Source organism: Triturus cristatus, chromosome 9, assembly GCF_964204655.1.
Source record: "Triturus cristatus chromosome 9, aTriCri1.1, whole genome shotgun sequence".
Lineage (NCBI taxonomy): Eukaryota > Metazoa > Chordata > Amphibia > Caudata > Salamandridae > Triturus > Triturus cristatus.
The window spans coordinates 243,369,893-243,394,380 of record NC_140592.1 but is presented as its reverse complement, the minus strand read 5'-3'; the positions used below and the strand labels follow the sequence as shown (position 1 = coordinate 243,394,380).

At 42.0% G+C, this 24,488-nt stretch overlaps 1 protein-coding gene across 1 annotated transcript in view; it reads left to right on the top strand.

Annotated features, from left to right (window-relative positions):
• Positions 1-24,488, top strand: part of LOC146797683 (uncharacterized) — a 115,082-nt gene that overhangs the window by 17,316 nt on the left and 73,278 nt on the right. The window lies entirely within an intron of this gene.

Below are 24,488 nucleotides of genomic sequence, written 5' to 3'. Positions count from 1 at the left end.
CAAGATGGCCGCCGGGTAGGTCCAACCCAGATTGGAACCAGGACTCAGGGACAAACGCCTCAGGTTCCATGTCACTGGAATCAGGGTTTCGGGGGCAGGCAAAAATATATCCGGCGTGTGGTCACGGGCAACAGTCAACCCCTCCACGGACCTGCGCCCGCGAAAATCCGGGAGCAGTCCGCAAAAATCCGGGCGAGTTATGGGCAGCGGCCGGGCGGCTCACCGGCGAAGGCAGAAACAATCGCCGGGGAATCTTGGATTAGCCACCTCGGGCATGCCCTCGTTCCGCTACGCTTAGTGGTAAGAACGACCACGGCGAAGTGTAGGCCGATATTCGCACCGCTCCGGCTAGGCCGACTCCACCCAGTCATCAAAGGCCGCTGTTGTTGAACTGCCGCCCGGCCATGTTGTCCACTCGAGGTCCCGGTTCCAGGGCTGCACAGGCCGCAGACTTCAACTGGACATTTCTCCGGCGATACCGCCGCCAGAGACTTCGGAGTCACACGATCGGTTGCCGCTATCATTCACCAACACGGGCATATAGCGCAGGCTAAGGATCTCATGCAGGATATCTGTGCGGGATGCGGAGGGTCACAGAGCCGGGAGCCTACGCTGCCGTCCCGGTCGCCATCTTGGCTCCTCCCCTTCTAAGGTTTTTTAAATGCTAATTCCTAGCTATAACGTGCCTGAAACCTATGTTTTTTTCAGTGAATTTCAAAGGTTTTTTAAATGCTAATTTCTAGCTATGCCTACAGAGATAGGACATGTGAAGAAAGAAGGAAAAACGCACAGAAAGAAAAAAAAAGAAATGCAGAAAGAAGCAACAGAAGTCCTCAAAGACGAAGAAAAGTGCAGGAAGAAGTATAACGTGCAGAAAGAACAAACTGAAGAGCAGAAACAAGCCTTGTTGCAAAATCATCCTGTGCCCTCAACTTTTTCAGACGGATACTGGTGGTAACTGAGTCTGACTAACCAGTCCTAGAGCCAGTGCTATGTTAAAAGACACTCAGAATACAGTGAAAACAACTACATACACGAGGGCACACTATGTGTTTGGGTCCCCCTGTGATTAGCATGACCTCCTCTGTAAGCCCCTAGTCTATAATAGGGCAGGGGATTAAAACTACCTCTTAAAACGCACCACAGGGCGTGTTTGAACACGTCACCTCATGCCCTGTCCCCTCCCTTCCCCACTGTGTAAACACGCCCTGTAGCCGTTTTAAGTTGGGAGATTAAGTCCCCTTGAATCCTGAGGGTCCCTAGGGTCCAACTAGACCACTAGGTACCTCCAGTAAGCGCCACAGAGCTGCGTTGCAGAGAGGTGTAAAAAGTGGCACCGCCTGCACCACCTCTCTGCAACGCAGAGCAGTGGTGCTTACTGGAAGCACCTGGTGGACTAGTTGGACCCCAGGGTCCCTCAGGATTGAAAGGGAATTATTTCCCCAACTTAAAAACGTGCCACAGGGCCTGTGGGCGTTCTGAGTTGAGAGATTAAGTCCCCTTGAATCCTAAGGGTCCCTAGGGTCAAACTAGCCCACTAGGTACCTCCAGTAAGCGCCACAGAGCTGCGTTGCATGGAGGTGTAAAAAGGGGCGTGGCCTCACAACACCTGTCTACAACGCAGCTCCCTGGCGCATACTAGAGATACCTGTTGGGCTAGTTGGCCCTCAGGGACCCTCAGTATTGAAGGGGAATTAATTCCTCAACTTACAACTGGCCAGGGGGCGCGTTTGCAGAGTGCTGCAAGGAGGGGGCGTGGCCTCCGGCGCGATGCCGCTCTTTTATTTATTTATTTTTAAGAAGGAGGGCTGTGTGGCCCCCTTTCTTTTTCTACTTTATTAGCCCTGGGGACCCCATCCCCCAGGGCCTGCACCCTAATTTTTTTGTTGAAAAAAATTTATTTGGCCCTCCCAAGGCCTTAATTGGCCTCGGGGACCCCAACCCCCAGGTCATGGACTTTTTTAATTTTTTTAATTCTTTAGGAGGGGGGCTGTGTTGCCCCCCTCCTCAGGCCACTTATGGCCCCGGGGACCCCATCCCCCGGGGCCGGCCTTTGTTTTTTATTTAAAAAAAAATATATATATTTATAGAAACACCTAGGACATGCTGGACAAACCGTATGTACCTATCACCATGACGATTTGCGTGATATTCATTAAAAGGCGACTATGCACACAATGAATCCACGTAGAATGTATTCACACCGCTAGTGAAGCTCTGACATGTCTTACACCGTACCGTGCCTAATCCCGGCGCCCCCGCTGGTGGGTACTCTCCAAGTAGACAACCTTGTCGTTTATTTATACAAACATGGGTAGCTATTGACGGGCACATTTAATACACATGCACACCAAGCCATTCAAAGGGGATTCGACAAAAATTCGACCAAACTATGCAAGAAACCCCCTCACGGTTAATAAAACACACATCCACCGCCGGATGTGTAATACTTTTTATTTTACTCTCTGGAAAGGAGACAAACCTCACTTGAGAGTCACAGCGTGCTCCTGGCTGAGCCCAATGCTGTGTTACACCCACCAGTGCCCGCCGAGTGCCACACACCTCTGTGTTGTATTCCACCAGCTAGTGCGTATGCTATGACACTCTCTAGCCCATGTGCACTGTAACACCACCCCGTGAATATGTCATGCCACACTTGCCTTCGCACGGGTTATATTGCCCCATCTAACGTGCCTTCCTCGATGCCTATGTTATAAAGCACAGCGCTATGCCATACATATTACAATCTGGGATCCATATCTTTGTCACAGTGCATATGCAATGTTACACTACCCAGCACATATTTTATATTACAACTTTAGAGACTACTTAGGTTACACAACACTCCCCTGCGCATATTACACTCCAAGGCGCATATCACATAGCAAGCGCTAGTGCCTGTGCTATCTCGCGCTCTCCAATGAATCTGTCATTGCGCACAATGTATTGCATATTATATTTCACGCCCCGGTTCATCTTATATCACACTTTTTGGTGCATAGTTTATACCATATACTATATCTAGTTTTCATTTTCAATCGTGCTCTCAGGACTATGTTCTATATAACACTGCGTCCACCTACCCTTTTCACGGGCATTACATTTTGCGATGGGGGGTGGAGGGTCAGGGGATGTTTCTGCCAAGTGAGCCCGGAGTCACAGTCCCAAACCTCCTCTTCTTCCTGAATAAAAGTGAGATTATGCTGCATACTTGTTCATATTTTAAGTAGTTCGCACAGACACACATTTTAAAAACAATAAAGTTCCTAATACCCACCTTCTATGAACAGTTAGCTTGCTGCCCCATCCACCTCCTCCCTATCCTCTGTTGTCTGAATCCATGGACTAGCCTCCTCCCTCCTGCCATGCATGGTCTGATGTGCTGCCACTGCCCTGCATTTAGCATGATGTACCAGTCCACTCATCCTGCCCTCCATTGCCCAATTCTATGGCCCATCATTGACCTCCTGCTTAGCCTCTGTGCTTTGCTTGCTGCCCCTATTCTCCTTCCCCCTGCCCTCCGATGTCTTTGTGCATGCCCCTGCTCCATCCTTTTTGACCACCATGTTCCATGGACCTGCCACTCCTATCTACTCTGAGTGTTCTGTTGAGCTGCCACTCCCCTACCACCTGCCTAGCATTGTCAGATGACTGTAACCTGTCCCTGCCACCTCCACCCTGCCTGTCCACATGCCATGCCCCTATCCCCTTCCTCCTGTCCTCCATGGTCCATTGTACTGCCACACCCTTCTGCCCTCCCTGGTCTGTTGTGCTGCAACTGCTCCTCCTGCCTGCCCCGCGCGGTCTGTTGTGAGGCCCCTTCCCCTGAACTCTCTAGTCTGTGCCCAGGTCCTGACCCTCCCTTCTATCCTCCATGGTCCTTTGTGCATGCCCCTGCACCCTCCTTCTTGCCCATCATAGCCATTGTGCTGCCACTAACCCTCCCGCTTGCCATGCATGGTCTTCTGTGCTGCCATGGCCCCTCCCACCTTCCCTGTGTGGTCAGCTAGCTGCTCCTGACCCCCTCCCACCTTCCCTCCATGGTCTGTGTGTATGCCATCATAGTCTCACTGTTGCTCTCCATGGTGTGTCTTGTTTCTAGTGCCCATCCTGCCTGACCTCCACGGTCATCTTGCTGCTCCTGCCCTGCCCCCTTGCCCCCAGCCCTCTGTTTCCATGTGCAGACCCCTATTCCCTCCCTCCTGGCTTGTCGGTTCCATTGTAATGCCCCTGAACCGTCCCTCCTGCCCTTTATGGTCTGTTATGCTGCAGCTTTCTCTCCTGTCTGTCCATTATGGTCAGCTAGCTACCATTGCCTCTTTCCCCTCTGTTGTCTGTTGTCCATGTGCATGGTCCTGTCCCCTCCCTATTGCTTTCTATGGATTGTTGTGCTGCACTCCCGTCCCGCATGCCCTGTGTGGTGTATTGTGCTGCTGCAAACCCTGATGCCTGCCCTGTAGGGTCAGTTTGGTGCACTTCTCAATGCCCCTCCTGTCCTCTGTTATCCGAGTCCATGTCCCTACCCCAATTCCTCCTGCCTACCATGATCCAATGTACCACACTTGCGAACATTTTGAACTTGGTAAGAGGGAGATTTTGAAATAAAACTGGGGTATTGATTTTCCCCTTTGAGTTACATTGAAAAAGAGAAGATTGTAGACAGGAAACAGATCAAGTAAAGCCCATTTGAGCTTAAAAACATTGGACGTTTCCTGGCTGAAACGGGTCTGTTGGCATGTATGGTTGTATGACCACTGCCTCTTCCTTCTGCCCACAATGGTCTATTATATTGCCACAGCCTCTCTTGCCAGTCCTGTATTGTTGGTTTGTTGCCCCTGCCCCCCTTTCCACTGCCCTCCATAGTCTGTTGTGCTGCCACTGCCCTTCCTGCCTGCCTAGTGTGGTCAAATTGTTGCCTCTGCACTCTCCTACTTGCCTTCAATTTTTAGAGTCCGTGCCCCTGGCCTCTGCCTCTCAACAGTATCCCAATGAACAACTAGATTGCTAACATTCTATATTTATTACAAAAGTGTGGAATGCCTGACGTCATCTTGATGTAATCAAAACTGTAATGCCTAGAGCATTTCCTTTAGAAATTACATATATGAGAGGGTCTTATTTGCATCAAAATTATGGCTAGTGCTCCAAAAAACTAAAATGAGGACATATGTTCTGAGTTTTCAAATAGCGACAAAGAACTTTTAAATTATTTGTAATCTTAGTTTTTTTATCCAGTTGACCACTTGATTAAATGTTGCATCCAAGGGGAGAGGGTGTGGTGTTACTTCCAGAGCTGCAGACTTTGCAACTGGGGAACCAGGTTGGAGTTTCTGCTTCAGCTCAACATTCTGTGATTCTGGTCAAATCACTTAATCTCCCCATGTCTACAACCAAAATGAATTTGATCTTGTGTGATGTAACCAATGTTCATGTAAAGCACTCCAATACCTGACAAGTCTGCACTATATAAAACTGCAAATACACAAAAAATAAGTGTTTTGCACACTTCTGTCATTGGGCTACATTTGGGCTACATCTGGGTGATATTTGGGCTACATTTGGGCTCTTTTGTCTCTGGTGGCCATTTTAGGAGATTTATTTGTTATGAAGTTTCCTAATTTCCTCATTTACTGCAGTCTCCTCAGTAGGAAATGCTTTCAGTTTTTTACTTTGATTCCATCAAGAAGGTATTCAGATATGTCACACATTTGCCATAAATTCTGAATGTTAGCACTCTAGTGCTCATTAGATCACTGTAGTAAAGCTACTGCTCACCACAACATTCTGCTGCTGGTATTAAAAGTGCATGTTTCAGTCTGCATGTCAGAATGTTTTTATGAAATGAAAGAGGATTTCAGAAGTCAAAATGTGCCCTAGTTTTTCTTTCTGCAGTACTAATCATAATTTATATGGCAAAATGAACCCCCTCATTTTGTTCCTTTGTAAATTAAATGTTTTAAGTGTTACCACTTTATTCCAATCAAGATGGCTTCAGGTGTGCCATACTTTTGTCATAAGCAAGACTGTTAGCGCTCTAGTTGTTCTTAAGAACACTCTGGGACATTCTGTCATTGGGCTATACTTGGGCTACATCTGGGTGATATTTGGGCTACATTTGGGCTCTTTTGTCTCTGGTGGCCATCTTGGGAGATTTATTTGTTATGAAGTTTCCTAATTTCCTCATTTACTGCAGTCTCCTCAGTAGGAAATACTTTCAGTTTTTTACTTTGATTCCATCAAGAAGGCATTCAGATGTGTCACACATTTTCCATAAATTCTGAATGTTAGCACTCTAGTTGCTCATTAGATCACTGTAGTAAAGGTACTGCTCACCAGGCAAGTCTGCTGCTGGTATTCAAAGTGCATGTTTCAGTCTGCATGTCAGAATGTTTTTATGAAATAAAAGAGGATTTCAGAAGTCAAAATGTGCCCTAGTTTTTCTTTCTGCAGCACTAATCATAATTTATATGGCAAAATGAACCCCCTCATTTTGTTCCTTTGTAAATTAAATGTTTTAAGTGTTACCAATTTATTCCAATCAAGATGGCTTCAGGTGTGCCATACTTTTGTCATAAATAAGACTGTTAGTGCTCTAGTTGTTCTTTAGAGCACTCCGGGAAGCTACAGCAGAACACAAAGGAATCAACTGTCAGTCTCTGCCCTTGTTTGATGTACATGTTTTACTGAGAATGTCAGACTTCATTCTTACATGACTGAGAAAGATAATGTGAATTTACAGAAAATATGCTCTCAGTTTAGCTTATAGATCACCTTCCAAACCTCTGTGGGAAAAGTATGAGAAAATAGTTTTCTCTCAAACATGGTTCGTGATATCACAGCAGAAGGCTTTTTCACATGGTAAAATCACCTTAGAACACACCACAATTCCTAAAATGAGTATGGTACCATCAACAAATGATTTATAATGTAACTAAAGTCTTAAACCTTCTATTAACTGCAATGCTTTTGAATGAGGTGCTATCATGTATATTGGTCCCAAGATGGCTGCCAACACTTCTTGGATGAAGTACTGACAGCCAATAAGATCTCACGATGAGATGTGTGGTTAGGCTCCGCCCAGATATGTATGTGATTTTACTTTTGATTTTCTCAGGAACTACTGAACAGATTGACACCATATATGCAAAAGGCACATGCCTGACCTGAGGACTACCTCTTTGCCATATTTCAAGTAATTCTGTTCAGCCGTTCGGGCTGTACCTTGGACTAAAGGTCCCTATGGAAAATTGCATAGGGAAAACGTGTTTTGGGACCCCCCTTTTTTCTCAGCCCCTGCTTGACGAATCCCCCCGAGACTTTCAGGGTAAGAGCAGGGCGGAGCGCCTCACCTATTTTGAAAATTTTGCGAGGATTCGTCAACCGGTGCCAAAGTTATTCCAAATAGAATGTTGCGGATTTCCTATGGAAACACGGGCCTAACTATAACTATCTACTGGCGACCGCCAGTAGATAATATATATATCTATCTATATATATCTATATATGTATATATATATATATATATTACCTACTGGCGGTCGCCAGTAGGTAGTTATAGTTAGGACCCCTTTTCCATAGGAAATCCGCAACATTCTATTTTGAATAACTTTGGCGCCGGTCGATGAATCCTCGCGAATTTCTCAAAATAGGTGGGGCGCTACGCTCCGCTCCTACCCTGAAAGTCTCGGGGGGATTCGTCAAGCGGGGGATGAGATAAAAGGGGGGTCCCAAAACGCGTTTTTCCCATGCATTTTTCCATAGGACCTTTAGAACGAGCTACAGCCCGAACGGCTGAACAGAATTACTAGAAATTTGGCAGAGAGGTAGTCCGTAGGTCAAGGAAGTGCCTTTTGTAGGTTTGGTGTAAATCTGTTCAGTAGATTCTGAGAAAATAGCCTTTAAATCAATATATATATCTGAGCCCGCTTACGGTACGCTTACGGTACGCTTACCGTACGCGTACGGTGACGTGCGCGAGCGCGATTCTGATTGGCTGTTAGATCTTAGTAAACATTCGAATCGGCCGAAACCAGGAAGCGGCGGCCGCCATTTTGTGTGTTTCACTCAGAAAAAAAAGAGTGAAAACAAGAAAAGGGGGCAATGAGGAGAGTTACAGACCCCCTTACATTTGTGAGGGGGTCAAAGAAGGACTGTAAAGTACAAAGAAAACATTTATTGATTTTAAAAAAAATCACGGGGTACGCGTACGGTAAGCTTACGGTAAGCGTACGGAAGAAAAAATAAATTTAAAAAAAAATGAAATACAGATTTAAGAGTTTAGATATTAGGGAGCTCTAAAAAGAGCTGTTGTGTTTATGAAGTCATTTTGTTAGTGGTACCTACAAGTAAGTACCGATGCAGAGTCTAAGGTTCAAGAGGAAGACTCTGTTCCTTCATCATTGAAGTGCACACCATCTCCTCTATAAATGTCTTGCATGTCATAACGCAAGTTGTTGTGGTAAATGGCACCCATACCATAGTCGTGGAGGAAAGCAGAAACAGATTTGTTGACGTGCTTTCTTGCTTTGTCAATCTGCGGACAGAAATGATTGGACCAGTTCCATTTTTGCCTTTGGCATATGTTGGAAAACACAAAGGCAGTTTTAGGGAAAAGTGAAAACAGTTGTGCAAAGGTGTCCTTCATAAGCATTTCCAGACCTACCCCAGTCAAAGTGCCTAGGTCATTGCCACCACAGTGCACTATTATGAGGTCAGGGTGTTGGATTTGCATGAAGGATTTCACCAATGGCATCAATTGGTGCCACTTTAACCCTCTCTGACCAATCCATTTAATGTCTACATTTGGCAAAGCAAGGTCTCTCACCATATCTGTTTTCTCTGCAAACTTTTCACTCCAGAAGACATAGCTGTGCCCTACAATCCACACTGTGAACATCTTCAAAGGAGAACTGGATGCACTCAGGAGGTGTCTTTCAGTAGAATGGCAATATGAAAAGAAAGACAGTTTGGAAATGGAGGCATACATATTTTTTTCAAAACAAAAAGAACTGATTGGCTGTTTCATACCATTCTAGAATAAAAACTAGGCTGTATGTGTAAATTAATAGAAGCATGTTTTGTATTGGTACAAAAAAATGTGTTACCAAAGAACAGTACTATGGATTTGCTGTTAGGTTTGAAAAGTCAAGCACTCTTGCTCTGTGGAATTGAAACATTGTGTGGCGAACTTCTGACCTAACTCCACACAGCAGTGTTCCATGAGCTGTTGCTATGGTAGCAGGCAGAAGTCAAGTTGGGGGAAGGGTACTAGGCAGAAGTCAAGTTGGGGGCAGGGTACTTTTGGAAAAGGGTTGGTTTTCAACCAATAGAAATGTGTGATTACATTTGAAAAAAAGGGGGAAGCACTGAGATTTGAAACTTACATGTATATGTGTGGAAAAATAGAGGGAAAGTTTGCCATTATCTGGTTCTGCTGAGAGGAGAGAGGTGAACAGAACAGAGATCTTGGCTCTGATAATCTGCTGTTTGAGTGCCACATTTCTTTCACAACTAACTAATTTTAAAGGTGAGGTTAGAGTTTGAGAGGAGATGTATATGGTAAATTAAGAAATGAATAATAGAAATGGAAATTCTTTTTGTTGAAGTTGCGTTTATCATTTTCTGTTTTGGGAGAAATTTAAATGTGAGGAACATGTAAAATAATATGGACTATGTTTTCACGATAAATTAAGGTGTACTGGAAAAAAAAAGAATAGTTTAAGGGTTTGAGGTTGGACTCAGTAATGCAAATACATTCAGCATCACTAAGGCTGGTTGCCCTTGCTGGAATGTAGGCAGCCACCCAGGTTACACATGGTGGTGGTCTGAAAAAGCAAGTTTGGACATGTGCATTTAAAAAAATCAAAAAAGTGGTTTCATAATGTGTCAGTCTGTAAAAGTGATTTTCACTTGCCAAAAAAAAGAGCAGTAAGTGTGCATTCAAATTGGCAAAGAAATTTCGTTTTGGGACTAATGTGAAAACATGACTGTGTGGAAATAGGAATTACAGGCAGAGATTTATTGCGTTTTTTTCTGGTGATTTCACAGTTGCATTAGTAGGAAAAAGGGGGAGCGATTTTTTGGGGGAAGAAGCAGACTCTTAGCACACACCAATCTGCTTGCCATGTATAATCATGCACAGTATTTACAAGCGAGTGGGGTTTTCAGGTTTTAGTCTGTAATGCAAATACATTCAGCATCACTAAGGCTGGTTGCCCTTGCTGGAATGTAGGCAGCCACCCAGGTTACACATGGTGGTGGTCTGAAAAAGCAGTTTGGACATGTGCATTTAAAAAAATCAAAAAAGTGGTTTCATAATGTGTCAGTCTGTAAAAGTGATTTTCACTTGCCAAAAAAAAAGAGCAGTAAGTGTGCATTCAAATTGGCAAAGAAATTTCGTTTTGGGACTAATGTGAAAACATGACTCTGTGTGGAAATAGGAATTACAGGCAGAGATTTATTGCGTTTTTTTCTGGTGATTTCACAGTTGCATTAGTAGGAAAAAGGGGGAGCGATTTTTTGGGGGAAGAAGCAGACTCTTAGCACACACCCATCTGCTTGCCATGTATAATCATGCACAGTATTTACAAGCGAGTGGGGTTTTCAGGTTTTAGTCTGTAATGCAAATACATTCAGCATCACTAAGGCTGGTTGCCCTTGCTGGAATGTAGGCAGCCACACAGGTTACACATGGTGGTGGTCTGAAAAAGCAGTTTGGACATGTGCATTTAAAAAAATCAAAAAAGTGGTTTCATAATGTGTCAGTCTGTAAAAGTGATTTTCACTTGCCAAAAAAAAAGAGCAGTAAGTGTGCATTCAAATTGGCAAAGAAATTTCGTTTTGGGACTAATGTGAAAACATGACTCTGTGTGGAAATAGGAATTACAGGCAGAGATTTATTGCGTTTTTTTCTGGTGATTTCACAGTTGCATTAGTAGGAAAAAGGGGGAGCGATTTTTTGGGGGAAGAAGCAGACTCTTAGCACACACCCATCTGCTTGCCATGTATAATCATGCACAGTATTTACAAGCGAGTGGGGTTTTCAGGTTTTAGTCTGTAATGCAAATACATTCAGCATCACTAAGGCTGGTTGCCCTTGCTGGAATGTAGGCAGCCACCCAGGTTACACATGGTGGTGGTCTGAAAAAGCAGTTTGGACATGTGCATTTAAAAAAATCAAAAAAGTGGTTTCATAATGTGTCAGTCTGTAAAAGTGATTTTCACTTGCCAAAAAAAAAGAGCAGTAAGTGTGCTTTCAAATTGGCAAAGAAATTTTGTTTTGGGACTAATGTGAAAACATGACTCTGTGTGGAAATAGGAATTACAGGCAGAGATTTATTGCGTTTTTTTCTGGTGATTTCACAGTTGCATTAGTAGGAAAAAGGGGGAGCGATTTTTTGGGGGAAGAAGCAGACTCTTAGCACACACCCAGCTCCTGTCCATGTATAATCATGCACAGTATTTACAAGCGAGTGGGGTTTTCAGGTTTCAGTCTGTAATGCAAATACATTCAGCATCACTAAGGCTGGTTGCCCTTGCTGGAATGTAGGCAGCCACCCAGGTTACACATGGTGGTGGTCTGAAAAAGCAGTTTGGACATGTGCATTTAAAAAAATCAAAAAAGTGGTTTCATAATGTGTCAGTCTGTAAAAGTGATTTTCACTTGCCAAAAAAAAAGAGCAGTAAGTGTGCTTTCAAATTGGCAAAGACATTTCGTTTTGGGACTAATGTGAAAACATGACTCTGTGTGGAAATAGGAATTACAGGCAGAGATTTATTGCGTTTTTTTCTGGTGATTTCACAGTTGCATTAGTAGGAAAAAGGGGGAGCGATTTTTTGGGGGAAGAAGCAGACTCTTAGCACACACCCATCTGCTTGCCATGTATAATCATGCACAGTATTTACAAGCGAGTGGGGTTTTCAGGTTTCAGTCTGTAATGCAAATACATTCAGCATCACTAAGGCTGGTTGCCCTTGCTGGAATGTAGGCAGCCACCCAGGTTACACATGGTGGTGGTCTGAAAAAGCAGTTTGGACATGTGCATTTAAAAAAATCAAAAAAGTGGTTTCATAATGTGTCAGTCTGTAAAAGTGATTTTCACTTGCCAAAAAAAAAGAGCAGTAAGTGTGCTTTCAAATTGGCAAAGAAATTTCGTTTTGGGACTAATGTGAAAACATGACTCTGTGTGGAAATAGGAATTACAGGCAGAGATTTATTGCGTTTTTTTCTGGTGATTTCACAGTTGCATTAGTAGGAAAAAGGGGGAGCGATTTTTTGGGGGAAGAAGCAGACTCTTAGCACACACCCATCTGCTTGCCATGTATAATCATGCACAGTATTTACAAGCGAGTGGGGTTTTCAGGTTTTAGTCTGTAATGCAAATACATTCAGCATCACTAAGGCTGGTTGCCCTTGCTGAAATGTAGGCAGCCACACAGGTTACACATGGTGGTGGTCTGAAAAAGCAGTTTGGACATGTGCATTTAAAAAAATCAAAAAAGTGGTTTCATAATGTGTCAGTCTGTAAAAGTGATTTTCACTTGCCAAAAAAAAAGAGCAGTAAGTGTGCATTCAAATTGGCAAAGAAATTTCGTTTTGGGACTAATGTGAAAACATGACTCTGTGTGGAAATAGGAATTACAGGCAGAGATTTATTGCGTTTTTTTCTGGTGATTTCACAGTTGCATTAGTAGGAAAAAGGGGGAGCGATTTTTTGGGGGAAGAAGCAGACTCTTAGCACACACCCAGCTCCTGTCCATGTATAATCATGCACAGTATTTACAAGCGAGTGGGGTTTTCAGGTTTCAGTCTGTAATGCAAATACATTCAGCATCACTAAGGCTGGTTGCCCTTGCTGGAATGTAGGCAGCCACCCAGGTTACACATGGTGGTGGTCTGAAAAAGCAGTTTGGACATGTGCATTTAAAAAAATCAAAAAAGTGGTTTCATAATGTGTCAGTGTGTAAAAGTGATTTTCACTTGCCAAAAAAAAAGAGCAGTAAGTGTGCTTTCAAATTGGCAAAGAAATTTCGTTTTGGGACTAATGTGAAAACATGACTCTGTGTGGAAATAGGAATTACAGGCAGAGATTTATTGCGTTTTTTTCTGGTGATTTCACAGTTGCATTAGTAGGAAAAAGGGGGAGCGATTTTTTGGGGGAAGAAGCAGACTCTTAGCACACACCCATCTGCTTGCCATGTATAATCATGCACAGTATTTACAAGCGAGTGGGGTTTTCAGGTTTCAGTCTGTAATGCAAATACATTCAGCATCACTAAGGCTGGTTGCCCTTGCTGGAATGTAGGCAGCCACCCAGGTTACACATGGTGGTGGTCTGAAAAAGCAGTTTGGACATGTGCATTTAAAAAAATCAAAAAAGTGGTTTCATAATGTGTCATTCATCGGATGAGTAGAATAGTAGCAGAAACAATGCGCTGTACCTTTAGAGCTTAACCAATGGGGATAAGCAAGAACCATGAATAACTACCTAAAACAGAACAGACAGCAGTAATTTGAGTTTGCTCATTCAGAGCTTTATTTTGATTTGATTGGATCTTGACAATCCAACCACGTTGTCTACATGCCCACTCTATTTAGGGGTCTACATCATTAGATAAACATGTTGGGGCACACTTTTACCAATTAAATGATCAGCAAGGAGCGATTTGAGATAGGCCAATGCTACATTGTGACTAATTCCATTTGAGGAATTGATTTAATGCTTTTCATTTGATTATCTTGTGAAAACGTGGAGTATAATGTGAGATTGTCATTCTGTCTAATAATAGAGAACATAGTGTCAAAATGGCTGACAATTCCCCAAAGCAGTATCTGGTCTCTGCAGGACCGTTTTCTATTTTTATTTTTTATCACTACACACTCTTTTACTTTGATTGGAATCCCTGTTAACCAATGAAATGATTTGTTTATATAGGAGGTGTGAGCAGGGAATCACTGACATTGACGAAGGCCAGGAGGCTGAAACGCGTTTGTCAGTAACTTTATTGATCGTGTTTGCAACGAATAAAATTTAAACAATTTAAATACTGGTTGGAGTGCGCAGCAATCTTTGAACTGTGGCTGGCGTGAATTCGCGAGTTTTCGTCCTCGCGGCTGGGGCACCCGCTGTGTTGAGAGCAGGGAGCTGACGGGGAAACGTGGTGAAAAATATATATATATATATATATATATATATATATATATATATATATATATATTTCGAAGAAGTTTTCCGCTGAACTCCGCACGCCTGCACATTAACGCCGGTGCCTGCCATGGTAGCGGCAACCACGATAAATTGAGTAAAGTTCAGTCCAAAATAGGAATGAGGCGGCACACCGTCCTGGTGTTTCAGGTATTTTTAATCGCTCACTAACAACAACGCATTTCAGCCGAAAAACGGCCTTTGTCAAGTTGTTTATGCGTTCCACAAAGCAGATTTTTAAACAATCAGCGTCATCATGGACATAGAAGAGTTACTCCGTGAGTCTCATATGCAATTCATTAATCATGTTGATAAAAACTGCTTATTGTCATTACATTTCATAAAAATGAATTACAAAACAGTTGAAAAGAAAATCAAATAAAATGAAATAGAAGAAATGGAAAAAATCATCAATAATAATTAATTAATTCATTTCCTTCGTTGTTAGTGTGAAAATCACTTCGTGAAAATAGACGAAAGACGGTAACCCTTCACTTCAAGGACACCAGCCACATATTGTTTACAAGGTGGACCGCTAAATAAAGCCAGCCCTCGTGGCAAGAGTGAAACAGCCCACAACGTCTAATGTTTGAAAATTGATTACACAAACACATACAATTTGTTTCATTAAGAACACGCATGAATTCAAAAGAAGGCAAAACAATTGACAGAATACATAATTTCCATTTCTTTAGCCATGATTCATATTTCAAATCCGGAATTGCACTGCAGTTGAAAAAGATTTCACCATTCCTAGTGTCGAAAAGATATTTTTGAATGCATTGAGGGAACGCAGATTAAATAAGTGCAAAATAGTGGAGTGTGTAAGAAAAATAAAGAAAGGACTAATGCAAAGAAACGGTATCGGTTACATATATCTCTCTAGTAGTTCCCATTATTATTCTGTACAGTGACGATAGATACCAATATGATCCATTGAATATGCAGTAAATACATAAATCCCAATTGGGATAAAGAATAGGAATTCAAAGAATCACTATTAAATATAGAACAAGTGCCCAATTATCTACTGTCACAGGAACTAAATCAAGTCACAATGAGCAATATCGAAATGTCAAACATATGGATCACGATTCCATGTCTGTAATAACCTAACCACAATGCTAGTCTCAGTCGATGTGAGTGAATTTCCACAGTGATATAAAAGTGTAAATAAACATTGTAAGGAAATTAATATTTTATATATGTATATATCTACAATCCAGAAAAAAAAATATATATAAGGGGAGAGGGGGAAATAAAAGCACTAGGGACACAGTTTTGGGTTACAGAAAGAATCTGATCCTGACTTATTGGCCAATATGGGTATTGAGTTCCTCTTCTCTGTTCAATCCACAGGGGGCCCTGGTATTTAAGTCAATTATGTATCTTGAGTCCAAGATACGTAGCTGTTTCTCTCTGTCACCTCCACGTATATCTTCAGTACCTTCAGTACTCTGTCTATTCCACAGAACCTCAGTAGTGTATTATTACTGTTGTGTGCACGTTGGAAATGTCTGGCTATAGGGTAATTGAAATCTAGATTGTTTATGGCCCTTAGATGTTCAAGGATGCGTTTTTTTAGTTGGAGTTTTGTGCTACCAATGTAGCGCATATTGCACGGACATTCCAGGAGATATACCACGTGATCCGTGGTGCAAGTGATAAATTTCCTGATAGGTTTATCCTTGCCATCCTGTGTCTTGTAACTCCTGCAGCTAACAGAGTTCTTACAAGCTTTGCAGGAGTTACACTTGTGAAAACCATCCCTGGCATGTAGTCAAGTCTGATTAGATTCCATTTGTTGGTAACTTCTTACCAGTTTATCTCTGAGAGATGGGGGTCGTCTGTAAGTCATTAATGGAGCTTCTCCCACTTTATCTCCAATTACTGGATCAGCCTTAACCCTTTCACCGCGGCGGGAATTCCGCCGCGGTGCTGGGGGGTGCGGGGGGGGCAGCGCGGTGGCGCTGTGCTCATGACGGAGCCGCTCCGTCATGAGCCACGGTTGGGCTGTGCTCATGACGGAACGGTTCCGTCATGACTCCGCCCATTAGCGTTGTCCCCCCGCACAGGCGGGGAAACAGCGCCGCGCAGGCGGAGCGGCCGCCAACGGGCGTGTCATGACGGAACCGTTCCGTCATGAGCACACGGCAACCGTGGCTCATGACGGAACGGTTCCGTCATGAGCAGGGAAGGGGTTAATGAGACCCCAATGTTGAGCCATAAGGGATTTGAGTTTTCCAGATTTGACACTGTATGTAGTTATCATGCGAGGATCACCCATGGTCTCCTCCTTGTTTTGATAGGTTTGCTTTTCACGAAAGAGAACCTCACTGTGTTTCACTGTTCCCAATTTGTCAGTGGCTTGTTTCAGGATTTTGTCATTGTATCCACGTTGTTTAAATCTCATAATCATAGTATTTTTCTCCCTGTTGAACCCTTCATCAGTGTTGCAGTTTCTACAGGCTCTTAAGATCTCTCCGTAAGGGATACTACTGATTAACGAGGGGGGATGATGACTGCGGGCATGTAGTAATGCATTTCCCGATGTTTCCTTTCTGAAAAGAGCAGTAGTCAGTCTGTTGTTAATATTGTCAATAGTGATTCTTACATCTAAGAAATGACATGAAATTTTACTAATAGAGTGGGTGAAACTCAAATTTAAATCATTTGCAGATAGTGCCTCAATGAACTCCCTGGCCAGGTCTACGCCCCCATCCCAGATGATAAAAAGGTCATCTATATACCTCAGCCATAGGGGCACATGATCGGTGAATTTCTCAAATGCCTCGCTCCAGACCACCTGCTCCTCCCACCAGCCTAGGAAGAGATTCGCCAGGCTTGGGGCGAAGCAGGTGCCCATGGCCGTACCAGTTCTTTGTCTATATAGTGTGGTGTCAAATACAAAAATATTTTCCTGTAAACAGAAAAGCATCATCTCTTTAAGCATCAATGAATGATTCAGCATTTCCAAGGGTTGACGTTGTAAATAGTACATGCACGCCTGGACCCCCTTCAGTTGATCAATGCAGGTATATAAAGAGCATATATCAAGGGAGATCATAACAAAACCCTCCTCCCATCTCACATCATGGATACGTTTTAAGAAGGCAGTAGTGTCTTTACAGTAGGATCTGAGATCTCTAACATATGCAGCTAAAAAGTAATCCGAAAATATAGATGTGTTTTCAAGTAGGCCATCATTAGAGGACACAATGGGCCTACCAGGAGGTTTCTTATGGCTTTTATGTACCTTTGGCATAGATATAGGCACGGTACCTTTGGATTGTCATTTTTGAGAAATTTGTATTCGTCGTCATCAAGGAGGTCCTGTTGCCACCAGATCATGAGAAGATTATGGTATCTTGTTACTGTTTCTTCATAGTACTTCCAACTGATGACTTCATAGCAAGCTTTGTCATTTAACTGGCGCAGAGCCTCATTTTTATAATCCTGGATGTTCATTAAGACAACATTTCCACCTTTATCCGAAGGTTTGATGGTTATAGTGGGATCTTGCAGCAAATTCTTCAATGCTAATCTTTGTCCTTTTGTAAGATTATCCCGAATGCGATAATCTTGGTTATCCCTCATTTTCACGAGTTCGTGCATCAGTACTGAATGGAATGATTCAATGTTATCATGTGCTGTATTTGGATTGAATTTTGATTTCACTCTAAATCCACTTCTACGTTTAGTGTCTATCGAGAATCCCAAAGATTGCAATTGGACTCCATCGGATTCATCATTAGGAAATGAATTATTAGTCTCCAAAGCATGAAGTTCTAAGATGTCGCCAATATCATTCATGGTGAAATTTGCAGATGACGCCTGTGTATCAGTCATGTTAGTTGTATGTTGCTTATTCCGTTTGGACAAGAGATGTAATTTCATAATTTTCAATTTGCATATGTACAGGAAGAGATCAACTCTGGTATCTACATAATTCCAATCACTTGTGGGACAGAAAGAAAGACCAAATTTGAGAAGTGTTTCCTCATCAGATGTCAGGATGCGTGTCGATAAGTTAATAATGGTTTTCTCACATGTATCAGTATAAGCTGTGTTTCTATACCAGAATTTTTTACGACCACCCCTTCTAGTTATTCTTGATCTTATTTTCAGGTTTTTGGTCTTCCTCTTGCCCTTCCACGGCCTCTTCCTCTTCCTCTTCCCTCCCCCTCGAAGGGGCTCGCCTGGTCCTTTTGTTGCTTGAGGATTTGGAATTCGTGTAAAAAAGTGAGTGGTCGTGTCCCTAAAGGGGTCGGGATGGTTTGACGTTCAATATCCGAGCTTAGACTGGAACATGAGTCTGTTGATACCGTATCCGGTTTTTCTCTTTGGAGAAGTTGTCGATCTTTTTCTACTCAATCAAACCGTTTGGCATACGTTAGGATTCTGCCCTCGGCATAATCTTTTTTATCTCGAAGAAATTTTCGATGTTTTTTAACTTTGATGCTTTCCTCATAGATTTTCAATCGACCCTCTAATGCCTTCAGAAACTCAATCACCAACTTTTCTTCCTTATGTTTATCAATTTCAATCCTCAAGATAGATAATTCTTGTCTAGTTTTGTCCAAGTCGATTTTAGCATACTTGATTAACATCTCCAACATGCCTCTGCATGTTTTGGCCATAAAAGAAGCCCATTCCTCCAATAGTTCTTGTTTCGGGTTTTCATAAGTGGGTATGATTGAGATACGTAGACCTCTAGGGACACGTCCTACTTCAACATAGTTGGTAAGAGAGGTGACCTCCCACCATTTGTTCAACTCCCGTTTGCGTAATTTTTCCAAGAGATTGAGGTTTTGTTTTAGAGTGGGCTCAGTAGTATTCACAGTGGTTCCAATATTTGATGTAATGGTGTTGGAATCTACATTCTCGTCAAACAGGGAGAGAGCTACAGCTAGACGTTCTGTTTCCCAAGTGTCCATACTTAAGAGCGATATTATGCCTGTAACGATAGGACGACGTCACAGTCTAAATGTCGGCTGCAACGTGACGATGCTCCAGGATAATCTAAAGAGGAATTGATGTTACGGGCGGGCATTAGAGAGCAAACAGTAAAGTTGGGAGCGGTGAACGAAAACCCACAAGCCCTCCGACTGGTGTGAAACGTACCACCCCTCCACAAAAACCACCGCTGCTACTCACCACCACACACCGATATCCTCTACGATTTCATCTACTCACAGGAAATCCACTCTGGAGCGGCTGGGGCGGCTGCAATGAATTTTCGAAGAAGTTTTCCGCTGAACGCCGCACGCCGGCACATTAACGCCGGTGCCTGCCGTGGTAGCGGCAACCACGATAAATTGAGTAAAGTTCAGTCCAAAATAGGAATGAGGCGGCACACCGTCCTGGTGTTTCAAGTATTTTTAATCGCTCACTAACAACAACGCGTTTCAGCCGAAAAACGGCCTTTGTCAAGTTGTTTATGCGTTCCACAAAGCAGATTTTTAAACAATCAGCGTCATAATGGAAATAGAAGAGTTACTCCGTGAGTCTCATATGCAATTCATTAATCATGTTGGTAAAAACTGCTTATTGTCATTACATTTCATAAAAATGAATTACAAAACAGTTGAAAAGAAAATCAAATAAAATGAAATAGAAAAAATGGAAAAAATCATCAATAATTATTAATTAATTCATTTCCTTCGTTGTTAGTGTGAAAATCACTTCGTGAAAATAGACGAAAGATGGTAACCCTTCACTTCAAGGACACCAGCCACATATTGTTTACAAGGTGGACCGCTAAATAAAGCCATCCCTCGTGGCAAGAGTGAAACAGCCCAGAATGTCTAATGTTTGAAAATTGATTACACAAACACATACAATTTGTTTCATTAAGAACACGCATGAATTCAAAAGAAGGCAAAACAATTGACAGAATACATAATTTCCATTTCTTTAGCCATGATTCATATTTCAAATCCGGAATTGCACTGCAGTTGAAAAAGATTTCACCATTCCTAGTGTCGAAAAGATTTTTTTGAATGCATTGAGGGAACGCAGATTTAATAAGTGCAAAATAGTGGAGTGTGTAAGAAAAATAAAGAAAGGACTAATGCAAAGAAACGGTATCGGTTACATATATCTCTCTAGTAGTTCCCATTATTATTCTGTACAGTGACGATAGATACCAATATGATCCATTGAATATGCAGTAAATAAATAAATCCCAATTGGGATAAAAATAGGAATTCAAAGAATCACTATTAAATATAGGACAAGTGCCCAATTATCTACTGTCACAGGAACTAAATCAAGTCACAATGAGCAATATCAAAATGTCAAACATATGGATCACGATTCTATGTCTGTAATAACCTAACCACAATGCTAGTCTCAGTCGATGTGAGTGAATTTCCATAGTGATATAAAAGTGTAAATAAACATTGTAAGGAACTTAATATTTTATATATGTATATATCTACAATCCATAAAAAAATATATATATAAGGGGAGAGGGGGAAATAAAAGCACTAGGGACACAGTTTTGGGTTACAGAAAGAATCTGATCCTGACTTATTGGCCAATATGGGTATTGAGTTCCTTTTCCCTGTTCAATCCATAGGGGGCCCTGGTATTTAAGTCAATTATGTATCTTGATTCCAAGATACGTAGCTGTTTCTCTCTGTCACCTCCACGTATATGTTTCAGTACTCTGTCTATTCCACAGAACCTCAGTAGTGTATTATTACTGTTGTGTGCACGTTGGAAATGTCTGGCTATAGGGTAATTGAAATCTAGATTGATTATGGCCCTTAGATGTTCAAGGATGCGTTTTTTTAGTTGGAGTTTTGTGCTACCAATGTAGCGCATATTGCACGGACATTCCAGGAGATATACCACGTGATCCATGGTGCAAGTGATACATTTCCTGATAGGTTTATCCTTGCCATCCTGTGTCTTGTAACTCCTGCAGCTAACAGAGTTCTTACAAGCTTTGCAGGAGTTACACTTGTGAAAACCATCCCTGGCATGTAGCCAAATCTGATTAGATTCCATTTGTTGGTAACTTCTTACCAGTTTATCTCTGAGAGATGGGGGTCGTCCGTAAGTCATTAATGGAGCTTCTCCCAATTTATCTCCAATTACTGGATCAGCCTTAATGAGACCCCAATGTTGAGCCATAAGGGATTTGAGTTTTCCAGATTTGACACTGTATGTAGTTATCATGCGAGGATCACCCATGGTCTCCTCCTTGTTTTGATAGGTTTGCTTTTCATGAAAGAGAACCTCACTGTGTTTCACTGTTCCCAATTTGTCAGTGGCTTGTTTCAGGATTTTGTCATTGTATCCACGTTGTTTAAATCTCATAATCATAGTATTTTTCTCCCTGTTGAACCCTTCATCAGTGTTGCAGTTTCTACGGGCTCTTAAGATCTCTCCATAAGGGATACTACTGATTAACGAGGGGGGATAATGACTGCGGGCATGTAGTAATGCATTTCCCGATGTTTCCTTTCTGAAAAGAGCAGTAGTCAGTCTGTTGTTAATATTGTCAATAGTGATTCTTACATCTAAGAAATCACATGAAATTTTACTAATAGAGTGGGTGAAACTCAAATTTAAATCATTTGCAGATAGTGCATCAATGAACTCCCTGGCCAGGTCTACGCCCCCATCCCAGATGATAAAAAGGTCATCTATATACCTCAGCCATAGGGGCACATGATCGGTGAATTTCTCAAATGCCTCGCTCCAGACCACCTGCTCCTCCCACCAGTATAGGAAGAGATTCGCCAGGCTTGGGGCGAAGCAGGTGCCCATGGCCGTACCAGTTCTTTGTCTATATAGTGTGGTGTCAAATACAAAAATATTTTCCTGTAAACAGAAAAGCCTCATCTCTTTAAGCATCAATGAATGATTCAGCATTTCCAAGGGTTGACGTTGTAAATAGTACATGCACGCTTGGACCCCCTTCAGTTGATCAATGCAGGTATATAAAGAGCATATATCAAGGGAGATCATAACAAAACCCTCTTCCCATCTCACATCATGGATACGTTTTAAGAAGGCAGTAGTGTCTTTACAGTAGGATCTGAGATCTCTAACATATGCAGCTAAAAAGTAATCCAAAAATATAGATGTGTTTTCAAGTAGGCCATCATTAGAGGACACAATGGGCCTACCGGGAGGTTTTCTAAGGCTTTTATGTACCTTTGGCAATAGATATAGGCACGGTACCTTTGGATTGTCATTTTTGAGAAATTTGTATTCGTCGTCATCAAGGAGGTCCTGTTGCCACCAGATCATAAGAAGATTATGGTATCTTGTTACTGTTTCTTCATAGTACTTCCAACTGATGACTTCATAGCAAGCTTTGTCATTTAACTGGAGCAGAGCCTCATTTTTATAATCCTCGATGTTCATTAAGACAACATTTCCACCTTTATCCGAAGGTTTGATGGTTATAGTGGGATCTTGCAGCAAATTCTTCAATGCTAATCTTTGTCCTTTTGTAAGATTATCCCGAATGCGATAATCTTGGTTATCCCTCATTTTCACGAGTTCGTGCATCAGTACTGAATGGAATGATTCAATGTTATCATGTGCTGTATTTGGATTGAATTTTGATTTCACTCTAAATCCACTTCTACGTTTAGTGTCTATCGAGAATCCCAAAGATTGCAATTGGACTCCACCCCTTCTAGTTATTCTTGATCTTATTTTCTGGTTTTTGGTCTTCCTCTTGCCCTTCCACGGCCTCTTCCTCTTCCTCTTCCCACCCCCCTCGAAGGGGCTCGCCTGGTCCTTTTGTTGCTTGAGCATTTGGGCTACATCTGGGTGATATTTGGGCTACATTTGGGCTCTTTTATCTCTGGTGGCCATTTTAGGAGATTTATTTGTTATGAAGTTTCCTAATTTCCTCATTTACTGCAGTCTCCTCAGTAGGAAATGCTTTCAGTTTTTTACTTTGATTCCATCAAGAAGGCATTCAGATGTGTCACACATTTCCCATAAATTCTGAATGTTAGCACTCTAGTTGCTCATTAGATCACTGTAGTAAAGCTACTGCTCACCAGGCAAGTCTGCTGCTGGTATTCAAAGTGCATGTTTCAGTCTGCATGTCAGAATGTTTTAATGAAATAAAAGAGGATTTCAGAAGTCAAAATGTGCCCTAGTTTTTCTTTCTGCAGCACTAATCATAATTTATATGGCAAAATGAACCCCCTCATGTTGTTCCTTTGTAAATTAAATGTTTTAAGTGTTACCAATTTATTCCAATCAAGATGGCTTCAGGTGTGCCATACTTTTGTCATAAATAAGACTGTTAGCGCTCTAGTTGTTCTTTAGAGCACTCTGGGAAGCTGCAGTAGAACACAAAGGAATCAACTGACAGTCTCTGCCCTTGTTTGATGTACATGTTTTACTGAGAATGTCAGACTTCATTCTTACATGACTGAGAAAGATAATGTGAATTTACAGAAAATATGCTCTCAGTTTAGCTTTTAGATCACCTTCCAAACCTCTGTGGGAAAAGTATGAGAAAATAGTTTTCTCTCAAACATGGTTCGTGATATCACAGCAGAAGGCTTTTTCACATGGTAAAATCACCTTAGAACACACCACAATTCCTAAAATGAGTATGGTACCATCAACAAATGATTTATAATGTAACTAAAGTCTTAAAACCTTCTATTACCTGCAATGCTTTTTAATGAGGTGCTATCATGTATATTGGTCCCAAGATGGCTGCCAACACTTCTTGGATGAAGTACTGACAGCCAATCAGATCTCACGATGAGATGTGTGGTTGGGCTCCGCCCAGATATGTATGTGATTTCACTTTTGATTTTCTCAGGAACTACTGAACAGATTGACACCATATATGCAAAAGGCACATGCCTGACCTGAGGACTACCTCTTTGCCAAATTTCAAGTAATTCTGTTCAGCCGTTCGGGCTGTACCTTGGACTAAAGGTCCCTATGGAAAATTGCATGGGGAAAACGCGTTTAGGACCCCCCTTTTTTCTCAGCCCCCGCTTGACGAATCCCCCCGAGACTTTCAGGGTAAGGGCGGAGCGCCCCACCTATTTTGAAAATTTTGCGAGGATTCGTCAACCGGCGCCAAAGTTATTCCAAATAGAATGTTGCGGATTTCCTATGGAAACACGAATATATATATATATATATATATAGATCTTGCGCTACTAAAGACGTCTCCTATATCCAAAGTTTTGGTATTGAACAAGTTGCTCCAAAAACTACTTTCAAACAAACATCAACTTTTGTACCAGTAACTTCTTACGATTCTATAGATATTTTTGA